This window comes from Thalassophryne amazonica, chromosome 11 (assembly GCF_902500255.1).
Source record: "Thalassophryne amazonica chromosome 11, fThaAma1.1, whole genome shotgun sequence".
In the NCBI taxonomy this organism is placed as follows: Eukaryota; Metazoa; Chordata; class Actinopteri; order Batrachoidiformes; family Batrachoididae; genus Thalassophryne; species Thalassophryne amazonica.
This window is the reverse complement of record NC_047113.1, coordinates 91,105,409-91,122,516: the sequence shown is the minus strand read 5'-3', so window position 1 is coordinate 91,122,516 and position 17,108 is coordinate 91,105,409. Positions and strand designations below refer to the sequence as shown.

General features: G+C 39.5%; 1 pseudogene; it reads right to left on the bottom strand.

Moving 5' to 3' along the window:
* The window catches only part of LOC117521015, a 34,863-nt pseudogene extending 19,590 nt beyond the window's left edge, over nucleotides 1-15,273 (bottom strand).
* Between the last annotated feature and the right edge of the window lie 1,835 nt (nucleotides 15,274-17,108).

The window sequence follows — 17,108 nt, the reverse complement described above, 5'->3', positions numbered from 1 at the left end:
TCTGTCTGACTTTATTATAAAGTCATTCATACCAATCAACAGTGGTGGGCACAGATAACCAAAAAATTAACTTCGATAACAGATAATCAGATAACTGAAAAGTTATCTTTGATAAAGATACACCGATAAACCACCCAAAAATGTTTCGGAAGTTACAGATAATTTATAACCGATAAATTCCAGTATTGTCTCTGGTACAATTGCAATTACTAAGAAGCTTAAAGTGACTTAACACGATCGCTTTTGAAAGCAAATCAAAACGACAAAAGACCCAAAGAATGAGCCAGTATTTCCATGTTTGACCATGCTGCCCCTTGTAGGAAGCTGCACAGAAGAATCCTGAGAGCACCCACAAAATCAGCTCTCTACTAATCATAATGCTCCGGTCAGGTGGCGGTCTTGAAAAATAAAGTCATACTAACTTACGGTTTTGTGAAAATACTGACAGAATAACTCCATTAATGTCAATTCTGTCATTTGTACAAAGTTAAAATATAACATATATCTTTTAATGTTGAATAATGCACAAATTCTGAGGTTTTGTAAGAAACACAGACCGCAAAGCATTCTGGTAAAAGTGCCTCTGCTAAACACTGATTGGTTCAGTCATTCATTATGTAAACAAACATGTTAATGTGACGTGTGTTGGTTTAAAGATAAATGTGCTTTTGTAAAACATTCCATTTTTATTTGTAAAAACAGGCATTTTTCCGGAGCCCTGGAAGTACCATCGCAAAATGTTTTGCATGTGGAGAGAATGTGCGCACATTTTATTAGTGCCGTGCGCACGTTTGATGATGTGCGCAAGTTTTATGATGTTGTAAAACGTGCACTCAATATTAGTAAGTAAGTAAATTTATTTATATAGTGCCTTTCACAGACATAAGCCACAAAGCACTTCACAGGTTAAAATGCAATAATAAATAATAAAAACATAGCTAAAACAAAGGACAAGGTTAACAATTGGTCAGTTCTGAAAAGCCTTATCTTGACACATAAATGTTGGCTTTACACTGTACGTGTTTTGGCCATTTTTCAGATGATTTTTCACTCGTGCGAGAATTTTTTGGACCGAGTTTCAGGTTAATCGCGCGTCCTGCATCGTGTAATGGAGTAACAAGCTTTAACATCTCACGACCACCTCCTGCTGCTGAAGAGCTACAAGCATCCAACCGCAGAGCTGTCTTGTAATGTTTTGTTGTTGTTGTGTTTTTAAACTTAATCTGTAAAAAAAAAAAAAAAAAAAAAGAAAAGCCATTTGCAAAGCCAAAAAGTTGATTTGTCCACCATCTGATAACCGGGTCAAAATAAATAGAACACTGCCATCTACTGGTACCCAGACACTTAGTACTTGGGGCGAATACTGCCATGAACACTACTGGCCAGTAGATGACAGTAGCGGCCTTGAAAACTTGCCAAACAAAATTCCAGATAATCCGTGTCTGCTACATTTAAGATGCGTGGAATTTAACAAACGCAAATACAATAACGTCTATAAACCCAGAGAATATATTCACGAAAGTTTTAGGCACTAGAGTTTAATGCTGTTGTCCGTGGAGCCTGAACAGAGTGTCTGAAATGCATTTGTCCTGTCGTAAACATCTGAGATTACCCTATGCTACCCATAATGCATTGCTGCCGGGCACAGCATGTGCTCACAAAACCTTAAAAATTAGCACATTACTTTAAAACAAAAACATATATCTGATATTTTCACTTTATAAAACTTCAGACATGACAGTAATTTTAAATAACTTGTCCAAAATGAGTAGGTTAAAATTTGAACCATAAGTTAAAAATGTATGCCTCTGGATGACTATCTGGGTGATATTGCGATTATATCAGTATGGTGTTAAAGGAAATGATTTTTTTGGGGGGGGGGTCACCAGTTCTCCTTTGCCTACAGAGGATAGAGTGTTTTTTTCTGAAAACAGCTCTCTTCTGTTTGCAGAGGGTAGAACAATATATCTATTAGGAAACTTTTAACAGGTAGGTCTCAACTGCTTTTAAGTTTTTAAAATATTTTTCACTGTTCAGCTTGGTTTACTACGTTATCGGTCTAAAAGTTATCGGACGGCAATTCATCGGAAGATAATTAGTCCAATGATGGTTTTTAAAGTTATCTAAAAAGATAATCCGATAATGAAAACATTATCTTCGATAATTATCTGTTATCGGATTATCGGAAGTGTGCCCACCACTGCCAATCAATCACAAATATTTTGCTGATCAGCTTTAGAGCTTCCATCTAGGCTTCCTGGTCCATCTAGGCTTCCTACTCAACAACTGATGCTTTTTCAAGACCGCTAACTGCTCCTGTCTGCTTGATAACTCACTGGAATAAACTGGCGAACACTCCACTGAGAAATTCCCAACACTAACACATACACAATACAAGGCAGAATTTTATAATTGAGAATCAAAAAGCAGTTTTTTTTGTCCTTTGTTACACAAACAATGAATAATGACATCCCAAGAATGAAGCGTCTGCTGGAGGAGTAACGGCAGCCTCCATAAGGCCTTATTCAAGAGTAATTATTGTTTAATATAATGAGAACAAAGAACACAAAACATTAAAAACAATACCATCAGGTTTTCTATTATTTACCATTATGAAGTCCTACAACACTTTCTTTGGTGATGGTAATGTCAATTTAAAACTTTTTGGAAGGATTCCAAATGTGTAAGTAGGTTATGAGTGGACAGAAAGGTCAAATATTACATAACATCTCAATCTTTGATAAACACATAACGTCAGAATAGAACTTAATATCTCTGACTCAGAATGGGAAAGAGGATCATGTAAGGTGTGAAGAATTCTGAGTTTGTTGACTTCTGGTGGTTATGAAACAAGACACTGTAGCTGTGACAAATGCAATTAGAAATATAACAATGCTAAAATACCCTCAGTGGTATTAGCAGAGATATTATATACGTAGACGCCTCATGGACTGCCGATGCCTATAACCGATAAATTCCAGTATTGTCTCTGGTACAACTGCAATTACTAAGAAGCTTAAAGTGACTTAACACGATCGCTTTTGAAAGCAAATCAAAGCGACAAAAGACCCAAAGAATGAGCCAGTATTTCCATGTTTGACCATGCTGCCCCTTGTAGGAAGCTGCACAGAAGAATCCTGAGAGCACCCACAAAATCAGCTCTCTACTAATCATAATGCTCCGGTCAGGCGGCGGTCTTGAAAAATAAAATACTAACTTACGGTTTTGTGAAAATACTGACAGAATAACTCCATTAATGTCAAATGTCAGAATGGGAAAGAGGATCATGTAAGGTGTGAAGAATTCTGAGTTTGTTGACTTCTGGTGGTTATGAAACAAGACACTGTAGCTGTGACAAATGCAATTAGAAATATAACAATGCTAAAATACCCTCAGTGGTATTAGCAGAGATATTATATACGTAGACGTATTATATACGTGGAGCCGATGTATCAGCATGGCCGCCATCTTGAATTGGTCCCTGTTGCACCCCCAATGCATTTATTTGTATTGAGTAAGGTGTATCCCAGAACTACAATAATCCATAAGTCCCCGAATTTTTTATCTGATTTTCCCACGGTTTGGTTTGTTAGAAACAGCAGAGATTCAGTTCCGATACAGGATGCTGTCAAACATTAAAAATACGTACTTTCCTGCTGAAAGACTTTGTCTTATGCTCTTTAACTAAGACATATGCAATGGCATATAGATAAATGTATAAATTCATTTTATAATTTAGTAAAGAAACAAGTTTGGATTGTTCATTTGAATTTATTTCTCTCTCTCTCTCTCACACACACACACACACACACAGTAAAACTCAATGAGTTAGTTGAACTCAAACCATTTGAGGAAACCGATTGCCTTAAACCATGAGTTTGCCAACTTAAATAAAATAATTTTCAAAAATGTAATTGTTAAAGTTTTAGTAACTTGACAATTTATAGTTAATTAAACGTATGTAAATCTAGTTTATGTAAAAATGCTAAATGGTAGCCCATTAACATGGTATACATGTTATATAATGGTATACATGTAGTGGCTGCACTCTGTGTTGTGTTGTTATGACTCCGCCCATTCGCTCCTCTTGGGACGCAAACTCACAATCTCGGGCATGGAAGTCGGACACTCTAACCAGAAGACTAAAACCCAGGACTCTGGCCTTGTGACCAGAGAATCCTTTTGAGCTGTTTGGAGTGAGGTTTACTAACTACATATTCACAGCGACACCTGCCGGCCTCCGTTACATAAACTCATTAAAATGAGTGAATGAAATGCACTGGAAATACATCACCAACACTTAAATGTCCCAAAACTTTAAATGCACTTAAATGAAGTGAGTTGGTATGACAATTCATTTTTGAGTTAGTTTAATTAATGGAAATGAGTGGCTATGTATTAAAATGGAGAGTTCGGTTTAACAGTGGAAACACACACACAAGACATCACTTTAATTTCCTCTGCTTTTCTCACCAGGTTTTGTTACAAAGATGAACATTTTTTTCAAGGCCAGGAAAAGAAAGTTCCAGGTCATTCCAGGGTCTTAAACTACCTTGTTAGGCTTGCAACTTGGGATGGAGAGTTAAAACCCTTGAAAAAATAACTGTTTTGCACAGCTTCTTGCGTGTGCTGGCACTTTGTAATGCCAGTGTAGTTAATTTTGTGATGTGGTGCAGCCTTACTTTGTGAAATACAGATACCACAAATGACTGAAGCATGAAGTGATGGTTCTCAATTCCAAAGAATTGTGAAATAAAAGCGCATAACAAGTGGATGGAAATACACACAAATACACTCTTCCTTTTGCCGCATTAACGAAAATTTGCATAGGAGTTGCAATACTAGTTGGATGGAAACACAGCTAATGAGAGAGAGTACCAGTTCCTGCTGTAATAACATTACACGTAAGTACTGTTTGTTACGATTACATAATATTACAAATGGTAAAATAACCAAAATTATTGTTCAGTCTTATTTGTGAAAGGTAATCCCACGCGATCTGGTTTCTATACTGCACCGGTTATTGAAACCGTAAGCAGCACAAAATACTGGTAAATTTGCTCATGCTCCACTGACTCTGGTGCGAGCCTATTGTGAAGAGACCAATCCAATATGGCGGTGACGCTGGATTACGTTGCAGCAAGTTATGAGGCATCTACATATTAGCATAAAAATAGGAAAAAGAATGTGACCTTTTGACATCTTAAAATAGGTCAAGGTTAGCCATCTTTGAACCTGTCCAAGGTCTATGTCCCAAGAATGTTCCCTGTGAATTTGAAGACCCTGGCAGTAACAGAACTGGAGTTATGATGAGCACAGACGGATGGATGCAAAGTCTTTGCAATACCTGATGGCCATATTTTGATGGCTTGGGGTTAAAAACTGTTATGAACAATGTTGTAATTAATTAATAATTAATGCCGAGGTACTGAAAGACTGACATCATTGTCAAATATTTACCTCTTTGAAAATAATTTGAGGAAATCTACGGTGTCACCGTGACCATCAACACCATCACCACCCTCAGACATGTTCCTGCACAAAGAGGAAGATGGAGACATCAGACTATGAAAAATTAAACAAAGTGACAAAACAACTGGCAAAGATTTCAATATTGTGAAATATTCATTTATTTAAAATACAGCATTGTACTATAAAAATGTGCAGCCATTTAATAAAAACCTTCTTCATACATGTTCACACAACACAGGAGATCTCAGTGCCATTGCTGTGCCAGCAGTTACATCAATGGCATACAAAAAAGTACCACAGAGAACAAAAGGACTGAAGTAAAGAAGTGTGGCCTTAACTCCTGGCAATTCAAAGCCACAAGGTTCCCAAATTTCAGATATTTTACAGCCCAAAAGGGAAAAACAAACAAACAAACAATGCCTTAATGTCGCACGAGATGGATAATGTATAAATAAATAAACAAACATCACTTCTCAAACAAACAAACTGAGCACATGCAGGGCTACGTACATCAGGTTCAGGTAGACAATACGACAGCGCAGTCTCGTTTGAATCCGTGTGATATCGCGGGATGTGACCACTTCCGGGAACAGCCTCCAGTTGCGCAATACAAACAGCATCACTTCACATGGAAAAATGGTGTACTGTTTTGTTTTTGGTTGCAATCACCAAAGCAGTTGTGAAAAGTGCAGTTTTTCTCCAGTTTCCAATGGAGAAGGGAAGACAAGGCAAAATAGAGAGGATGTGCCGGTAAGTGTTAGCCTACACAGTTAGCCAGAGTAGCTGTGTTCTCTGTGTACTTTCCCACCACATCGTCACTTTTTCTTTGCATTTTCACTTTATTTGTGTGTAATTTGCCCACAAGTGCCGTGTTTCTGTCAGGGACAGGGCTGTTTAATCATTTAATACCTGTATTTACTGTGCGTTGCCTAATAACTTTTTCTGTGCAGTAAGGATACACAGAACACTGGGCCAAGAACTAGCTTCCATTAAAATTCGTAATACAAAAAGGTCAACAGCTTTGTGCTCAGAAAATCCAGCAGGCATCAGAACTTTAGCAGTTTCCTAACATGGGATTTCTCTGGCACATACAGTGGACATCTGGATGGTGTCTCTTTATGAAACACGGAGGTTTGACTATTAAAAAAAACAAACAAAAAAAATTATTTTTTTTACATTATCTCCCCACAGGAACTTTCCCCTCTTCGTATGTCCTTCAGTCACAGTCCAACCCTCTGTGCTGCTTCCTGTTTGTTACAGTAATAAAGTCAACCATAGCGCGCTGCTTTCGGTCATTACGGCGTGACTGTTATTTATCTGACTGATTGTTGTCGTGCTGATACAACACGATGGTGGGGTGCTGTGGTTAATCACCACGTTGCCATGCTGTCATCAGTCTGCCTGCCACTACTTGCCGCAGGTGGTTATAAGCCTGAATCTATTCTGCAAAAATGGCACATCTGTTGGGAAAGTGTAGGAACACGGACCCACAACAGGGGGCGCAAATGAACGGACAATGGAGAAAGTCAAATCACAAAGTTTTACTGTTGTGAATTCACACAACAAACACAACAGATTACAAATACAGCAGTAACCGAATTCCAAAGGTGTCGTGTGGGCAGGCTCGACGATAGGAGACGTCTGTCCGAGTCGAACCGGAACCACCCGATTTCCTCTGCCACCGATCCCCGGGGATACTGGAGCCGCCAAGTCCCGAACCCCAGGTGGCCACTGCCTCCGCTCGTCGGATCCGGTACTGCTGGCAAGGAACAGAAACAGTCAGGTGTGGGTGCGGCTGCACCCAGCAACACACAGGGTGGAAACACCACCTCCACCTCTTGTCAGGAAAATACAGGTGAGTGTAGGAATGTGAGTACTTATCCAAAATACAGTCTCCTGCTGTCTTTTCTCTTTCTGTGTAAAGGCAAAATGTATTTAATGGTCAAAAGATAATCCGTTAGGCTGGATACGTTACCTCCTTGGTAGAGCGATATCTCGGCAATGAGGTGGAGATGCCGTCCTGCTGATATACCTCCCTGTTGATTGATATCAGCTGTCTCGTCTCAGGTGATGGGTGACAGCTGTCACCCTGGCTGCTCCTGTGAGGCGGCAGCGCCCTCTGGTGCCTGGAGCCCGCACTCCAGACAGGGCGCCCTCTGGTGGTGGTGGGCCAGCAGTACCGCCTCTTCAGCGGCCCACACAACATCACCAGCACACAATGACAGTGATTCATTGCTGCACTACAACGTACATTTTAAGATATTATTTGTACCTCAGTTAAGGTGAGACATCTGTGTAATGCAGCAAATTTCACTTTGCCTACCGGGTTTTTAAAAAAAAATCTTTTCCAATGATTTTGGAATAAAGCTGTAACCCTGAGCCACTGAGTGGGAGCTCTTCTAATAATCCGAGGTAAAAATCTAATTATTTGAGGCATTTCTGTTTTACTCGTGTATGTTGCAGAGGTCCTACACAAGTTGTTCATTCATTCATAAAGCGCCTTGGGGCAACTGTTTGTTGTGATTTGGCGCTATATAAAAAAATTGATTGATTGATTGATTGATTCATTCATTTTCAACCGCTTATCCGGTCTGGGCCGTGGTGGCAGCAGAGCAGGCAGCACAGCAAATAGCTCAGCCCACACTTTCGTATCCTCGGCCAAGTCCTGTAACTCTTCCTGAGGGATCCCAAGGTGTTCCGAAGCCATCTGGGAAATATAATTTCTCCAGCATGTCCTGGGTCTTGGGTCTCCTCCTGGTTGGACATGCCTGGGAGACAAGCAGCTCAGTCCACACTTCCCTATTCTCAGCCAAAGTCCTGTGACTCTTCCTGAGGATCTGTGTGTGCAAGCAACTAAAAATGTTTTGACTGAACATTTTCTCTGAGTGGATGGCCAAGCACCGAAGGTGCGAGGTCCCTTAGGGGGGTCCGGGGGCATGCTCTGCATTAACTGACTTTAATTCTGCTTTCATTGTACATTTATCACATTCTAAGTGTTTCTGATGAATCAAATCAATAATTACACCCTTTCTGCTTTTAGTAAATAATACACTTAAAGACATGATCATTGCCAATGAAAAGTCTTTTGCCACTTGCAAGTCATTTAAAACTGATGCAATAGCAAAAAAAAAAAAGACCATCACCACATCAACACCACATGATAATGCCGAATACCACCACCAGACCAACTGAATTCTACATAAAGTGCCGTGAAATGCCACCAGTTGTACTATCAATAATAAAAATCATAACCATTGAATATACGTGTATTTAGCACAGTGCTTTAATTTTACCTCAAAATATATCTTATTTTTGAATGGTTTATCTATTAAAAAGAGTATAAACTGAAAGAAATCAATTGTAAGACCTGAAAGAAGTATCTGTAGAAAGTATTTTAGCCATAAGGGCAAGTGAGAGGGGGAAGTGTTGGCTTTTTTTTAACACTTAAAGACACTGGAGTCATCGAGAGGATTTAGTACTGCTATAACGGACTGATGCAGAAGGTGGCAGCAATGCAACAATAAGGATGCCAGCTGCCGTTAAACGCTGTAGAAGAAGAGAGGTGTCCTTGATTTGTTCACAGGGACATGTTTTGAGAGGAGTGTGTTTCGTGTCAAAATAAAGCCATAAAGTGTAAAAACTAAAGGAAGTATTTTAGCCATTAAGTCAAGACAGAGGGGAACACGGTGGCTTTTTTAACACTTGAAACACACTGGACTCACTGAGATGGCTGTCTTGAGGTCCTCCAAATGTTTAGGAACCAGGACATGGGCGGTTCTTTCATCAGATGCTGTTGAAACCCTGCTTTTATTTCTTAGTCTTCGAGCTTGGTAATATTGAACCTTTTGACAGTTTTTCAGTGTCCAGCCCTTCTCTTGGGGCGGACATTCGGCTGGATCCTGGAGCAGATCAGGTGATGGTCTGTCCAACAGTCGTCTGCACCAGTCATTGCCTTAGTGGACAGGACATCTTTCTGGTCGTACTTTCAAATGATGACGTCATCAAGCAGATCTTTGAGGGAGGGTGTTGACAGGAGACTTGGAACTTTTGCTTTTGCCTGAAGATGGTATTGCTGATGAAAAGATTGTGTTTGGCATGATTCTAGACTTCAGGCAGTTATTAACTGCAACAGATTTTCATCCAAATAACACCAATAAACCTCATATTTATGTTAGTTGGTCCAATCCTTATGGTATCAGGCTGTAAGTTGTAATTACTTGTAGATGTCAGGTTGATTTATAACTCCCACATGGTAGCCACTCGGTTAGGCAGGTAGACTAATAGACTGTCAAGGACTGTTACAGGACTAATTACACCTTGGTAGAAAGTTCATATTTGTGGATAGCATTCACACATTCATTTATTTTTGGGGGAACTGTTTGGTAGAAAATGTCCTACGGAGCAGCAACCTTGGGAAACTGCAGCTCTGAAAACAAACTGAAACAGAAAGTCACTTATACAAAATTTATTTGTTCAACCAGATCACAGCAGTTCACTGCTCACATTCAATGACAATTGTAGGAACAGCGCACAAAGTGCATACAGCAGTGGGGGGGGGTGACGATTTACCCTAACTGACCCAGACTGACCTAAACATGACTAAATGTTGTACGCCCCCACCCCCACCCCCTCCAATAAAATTGCCAGTACTCACAAACATACTATACCATCCCTTGTTTATTGTTTCAGCATTCTGAAGAGGCAGCAAGGCGGAAGAAGGGAGGGAAAGAGAGCGCTGACGATTAATGTACCATTTTGAGAAAGGAGCGCATTTCCAAAAATAAATAAAAGTACTTCATTTAGTCATATTTGGGTCAGTCGTTGGAGTCAGTTTGGGTAAATCATCACACCCGCAGTGGACACTGTATATCAACAACATGGAAATGTCTTTGTGAAATAAAATTTTATACACACACCCATATATATATATATATATATATATATATATATATATATATATATATATATATATATATATATATATATATATATATATATATATATATATATATATATGGTTGAGTCACAGCTGCATGCCACCATGCAGTAAGGACTGCCTCAAGTTTAAGTACATTCAAAATAATCAAGTATTTATGAGGCTGAAAAGATTAGCAATAATATGAGTTTCACGCCGCGCAAAACTTGCTCATGGTACAGGGCGTCCTAAACAGGAAGTGCCAATTTTCAAATCCCACTGAACTGTGTCAAATCCACAGTAAAACAGGAAATGTTGAAATGTCAAACACTTCCTGGATTGACAGGCGAGATCCCATGGAATCTCGTGGGAACTCAGTGGCAAGCTCACACTCAAACAGGAAGTGCTGAATTCTCACTCACAGTGGGCCTCATGTATCAAAGTTGCGCACTTGTGGCGTAAATTTACGGTGTAAATTTGAAATACACCAAAGTTGCCGTAACATGTATCAAGCAGTGCGCACCTGCCCATTTCCAGCGTACGCCCGACGTGACCTTGATAAATGCGGCGGGTGAAAACAATCGTAATTATAATAAACACGCCCATAAATATTCAGACTCCGCTTCAGACACACCCTCATTTTACGACATGGAATCCAGGAAGACGGCAAAGAAGAAGAACTCCACCAATCACAACGCGTGCCAATAGAGCGTCAAAAGCGGCCGTCGTATCAATTGTTTTGTAGTATAATCAAAAAAGTGTTACAGTGGTCCCTCATTTATCGCGGGAGTTACAATCTAAAAATAGCCCGTATTACACGAAATCTGCGACGTAGTCAGCGTTATTTTTTACAATTATTATAGACATTTTAAGGCTGTAAAACCCCTCACTACACACTTTATACACTTTTCTCAATCAGGCATGAACATTTTCTCACTCTTCTCTCGTGTGTAAACACTCTCAAAGTTCAAACCTTAGTAGAAAAATAAGACCAAACTGTTTTCATGCCCAAACATTTGTTTGAGAAATAAAAACAATGTTTTCCTATAAATAATTATGATGGCTTTTAGAACTAACGAACTTAATTTTAACGATCAACCTACGAGGTTGGACACATAAGAAAATATTAATTGACCAGTATTTCACAGTTCCTCTGATCTCGCCTCTTCGTCCTGACGCCGCGCCTTTTTCCACTCACACCTCGCTGCAGGTGTCTTTTTCCGAGTGAAGAACACAGTTATGGGTAGTTGTTGGCGCTCTTTTTTCTTCTGGGCGAGAAGATTCTTATAAACAGACATGCAGAACACAATGCACTGTAAAAATAAAAGAAAAAGCATGCAAAATTGGACTAAAAAAATCTGCGAAACTGCGAGGCCGCGAAAGGTGAACTGCGTTATAGCGAGGGACCACTGTATTCTCTTTTCACGCCAATAATTCTTGACATGTGGGTATTTGCTCGCTCAATTAATAAGACACGCCTAATTTTTCAGATTTCTTTATTTTTAAAATTTATTTATTTATTTTATGTTAAACGAATGGAGAAGACATAACCTGATTGCAGCACGGGCGAAGGGAATGACAACACTACAGTTGTAATTATCAATTTCATTGTCTAAAACGGTCACACCACATAAAGTTAAGCTCAGCGCTGCTCTGGCTCCAGGCTCGAAGTCTGGAGAAAAAGGTCAGCGCTGTGGCCTTTTATTGTGGGCAGTCTAAGGCACACCTGTGCACTAATCATGGTGTCTAATCAGCATCTTGATATGGCACACCTGTGAGGTGGGATGGATTATCTCAGCAAAGGAGAAGTGCTCACTATCACAGATTTAGACTGGTTTGTGAACAATATTTGAAGGAAATGGTGATATTGTGTATGTGGAAAAAGTTTTAGATCTTTGAGTTCATCTCATACAAAATGGGAGCAAAACCAAAAGTGTTGCGTTTATATTTTTGTTGAGTGTAGTATTTGAAATTGCATAAACAAATTAAAATGTGTGAAATTCCAAGTGTTCCAATACTTTTGGAGGGCATAGTATCCTAACCTTATGATGAGTGTAAAATGAGTGTGATACGAGGGCTGTCCATAAAGTATAGGTCCTTTTTATTTTTTTCAAAAACTATATGGATTTCATTCATATGTTTTTACGTCAGACATGCATGAACCCTTGTGCGCATGCGTGAGTTTTTCCACAACTGTCGGTGACGTCATTCGCCTGTGAGCACTCCTTGTGGGAGGAGTCGTCCAGCCCCTCGTCGGAATTCCTTTGTCTGAGAAGTTGCTGAGAGACTGGCGCTTTGTTTGATCAAAATTTTTTCTAAACCTGTGAGACACATCGAAGTGGACATGGTTCGAAAAATTAAGCTGGTTTTCAATGAAAATTTTAACGGCTGATGAGAGATTTTGAGGTGACACTGTCGCTTTAAGGACTTCCCACAGTGCGAGACGTCGCGCTGCACTCTCAGGCGGCGTCATCAGCCTGTTTCAAGCTGAAAACCTCCACATTTCAGGCTCTATTGATCCAGGACGTCGTGAGAGAACAGAGAAGTTTCAGAAGAAGTCTGTTTCAGCATTTTATCCGGATATTCCACTGTTAAAGGAGATTTTTTTAATGAAAGACGTGCGGACGGGTCCGCGCGTCGGGACGCAGCCGGCGCGGAGCGGCGGCACAGGAAAAACACCTCCGTGTTGATAACCATTTGTAAAATCCAGGCGGCTTTTGATGGCTTTCAGTGGAGTGAGTATATGAGAAATTGTTTAACAGCTGGACATGTTCCAACTTGTCCTTAAGGCTTCCAATGGAGGTGTTTTTCCTGTGGCGGAGCCGCGCGGACCCGTCCGCACGTCTTTCATTAAAAAAATCTCCTTTAACAGTGGAATATCCGGATAAAATGCTGAAACCGACTTCTTCTGAAACTTCTCTGTTCTCTCACGACATCCTGGATCAATAGAGCCTGAAATGTGGAGGTTTTCAGCTTGAAACAGGCTGATGACGCCGCCTGAGAGCGCTGCGCGACGTCTTGCACTGTGGGAAGTCCTTAAAGCGACAGTGTCACCTCAAAATCTCTCATCAGCCGTTAAAATTTTCACTGAAAACCAGCTTAATTTTTCGAACCATGTCCACTTCGATGTGTCTCACAGGTTTAGAAAAAATTTTGATCAAACAAAGCGCCAGTCTCTCAGCAACTTCTCAGACAAAGGAATTCCGACGAGGGGCTGGACGACTCCTCCCACAAGGAGTGCTCACAGGTGAATGACGTCACCGACAGGCGTGGAAAAACTCACGCATGCGCACGAGGGTTCAAGCATGTCTGACGTAAAAACATATGAATGAAATCCATAGTTTTTGAAAAAAATAAAAAGGACCTATACTTTATGGACAGACCTCGTATTATTACTGTTTTGTTTAAGAATGTTTAATTTTCACTGTTGTTGCACTTTGTGTCCAATCATAGTCATATCATAGTGATATGAAAATTCAGTAAGGTATATCTTCTATTATACGTTCCAAATCTAGAGTGGAACTCTACTAGTGTTTACTAAGGTACACCTAAATATCTTAAAAAAAAAAAAAAAAAGAAAAGAAGAGAGAGCAGAGTCACAAGTGCCTGGTCTTGAGAACCAGGGATGGTAGGTTGAAAAGCTTTTTTTTAATCCCATGGGAACTCTCCTTACCCACCTAAGCGGCTCAAGAATATGGACAGCATGTATATAAGTGACATTTACAAGACAATTTATATGACAATATTGAGATATGATAATTTGGCCATTTGTACCATATTGTACAGCCCTACTGTCAACTCTCTGAAAACTTTAAATATTAATTTACATCTACAATAAAAAAAATGCTTAAAGTGGCAGGGGGTTAAGAGGGCTGTAATTGGGGGGTCAGCTGAAAAGCAAAAAAGAAAAATGCTTAAAAAGGTGGTGAGTATAGGGGGCAGAGCTCCCCCAGAAGCTGAAAGGTTTTAGCCATGATCCCAAGAACAATTTTGCTTAAAAAAAAAAAAAAAGTCTGAAGGACCTAAAGGACATGGTTAGATGGCAAGGAGCTTTTCCAGGCATGTGACAGGCAAATAAAGAAAAATGCCGCTTAAAAAGGCGGGCGGTCTGGGGGGGTGCAGCCCCCCAAAGTTGAAAGGTTTTTGCCATGCTAATGCTCCCTTGAAGCATTTACTCAAAATAAAGTCTTAAGGACCTAAATGAAATGGTGAGATGCTGATGAGCTTCACTCATTCATGTTCGCGACATATGCATATTAACAATAAAAAAGAAATTGTTACATTTTTACCAAGTGTTACACAACATCAATAAACAATCGTACACAAGAAAACTGGAACATCACAAAGTAATAAAAATCAAGCCAGGCACATTCAAATCAACAATACACTTATAATACCTCCATAATGAACATAAAATAAAGCATCTAAGACAAAACCCAGCACTAACCACAAAGCTTTACAAATTATATTTTATAACATATTTTAAGGGTATATTTAAAACTTTCAACATAATCTCTATCACTAAACTTTAAGTAAAACATGTCTTGAACAGCATATCTTAACACATTTATGTCACAGAGACACTGAATTTACAGTTTAAGGTTCATTCTTGTTTTTAAAGTGACGTTTGAAGGTTAACTTCAGTGTCTTTGCTTACTCAAGCAAACTAAATCACTGGTTTGACCACTTTTGTGCGACAACACACAGCAAATACTTTATCAAGGTGACAAAAGTAAAAACTCCTTAAAGAACTAACTTTAAACACGGCAAAAAAAAATTAAATAATAAAGAAAAACCATCTTACTTGCATAACTCGTTCAGCTCGTCACCTCCTTACTGCTGCTTCTACATTAAGGAAATGTTTAAAGTGCAGCCCTGAAACTCTCAACCAATCAGGAGCACAGATCCCCCTGTAGGCGGGACAGCTCGGGAGTATCTTGGCCAGTGTCAGATGCTGATTGGCTGAGAAATCTGTCCTTCAGTGTCAGCACCAGAGCCGTGGTTTGTCAGGACAGGTCAGTGAACGTTTGTCAGCCGAACACCGACAAAGAACTGAAAAATAAGCTTAAAACCACAGCAGAAGTCATAAATATAACATTGTGCAAGTTCAACAAATACATTTTTCAATTTCAAAATTAAACATTTATTTTATAATCCATTACACAGTAAGTTGTAAAAACGTAGGTCCGTGTGTGTGTGACTCATTTCCTACCTACTTACTCCAGTCAAGGGTCACGTACAAACACACACCTACAATTTAAAGTCACCAATTCAAATAACCTTCATGTATGGGAGGACACAGAGAGAACATGCAAATTCCACAGAATCCATGACCTTCTCGCTGTGAGTCAAGTGCTACCCACTAAACCACAGTGCCACTAAAGGTTGAAAAACAAGCAATGAATGAGTTTGAACACTGAAGGAACTACAAGTGTGCCTTTAAACATACAGTAGTGTTCAGAATAATAGTAGTGCTATGTGACTAAAAAGATTAATCCAGGTTTTGGGGATATTTCTTATTGTTACATGGGAAACAAGGTACCAGTAGATTCTCACAAATCCAACAAGACCAAGCATTCATGATATGCACACTCTTAAGGCTATGAAATTGGGCTATTAGAAAAAAAAGTAGAAAAGGGGGTGTTCACAATAATAGTAGCATCTGCTGTTGACGCTACAAACCCAAAACTATTATGTTCAAACTGCTTTTTTAGCAATCCTGTGAATCACTAAACTAGTATTTAGTTGTATAACCACAGTTTTTCATGATTTATTCACATCAGCGAGGCATTAATTTTGTTGGTTTGGAACCAAGATTTTGCTCATTTACTAGTGTGCTTGGGGTCATTGTCTTGTTGAAACACCCATTTCAAGGGCATGACCTCTTCAAGTATTTTGACATATCCAAACTGATCCATGATACCTGGTATGCGATATATAGGCCCAACACCATAGTAGGAGAAACATGCCCATATCATGATGCTTGCACCACCATACTTCACTGTCTTCACTGTGAACTGTGGCTTGAATTCAGAGTTTGGGAGTCGTCTCACAAACTGTCTGCGGCCCTTGGACCCAAAAAGAACAATTTTACTCTCATCAGTCCACAAAATATTCCTCCATTTCTCTTTAGGCCAGTTGATGTGTTCTTTGGCAAAGTGTAACCTCTTCTGCGCATTTCTTTTATTTAACAGCGGGACTTTGCGGGGGATTCTTGCAAATAAATTAGCTTCACACAGGCGTCTTCTAACTGTCACAGCACTTACAGGTAACTCCAGACTGTCTTTGATCATCCTGGAGCTGATTAATGGGTGAGCCTTTGCCATTTTGGTTATTCTTCTATCCATTTTGATGATTGTTTTCTGTTTTCTTCCACGTCTCAGGTTTTTTTTTTGTCCATTTTAAAGCATTGGAGATCATTGTAGATGAACAGCATATAGTTTTTTTTGCACCTGTGTATAAGTTTTCCCCTCTCCAATCAACTTTTTAATCAAACTACGCTGTTCTTCTGAACAATGTCTTGAACATCATCATCATCAGGCTTTCAAAGAGAAAAGCATGTTCAACAGGTGCTGGCTTCATCCTTAAATAGGGGACACCTGATTCATATCTGTTTGTTCCACAAAATTGACGAACTCACTGACTGAATGCCACACTACTATTATTGTGAACACCCCCTTTTCTACTTTTTTTTTTTTACTAATAGCCCAATTTCATAGCC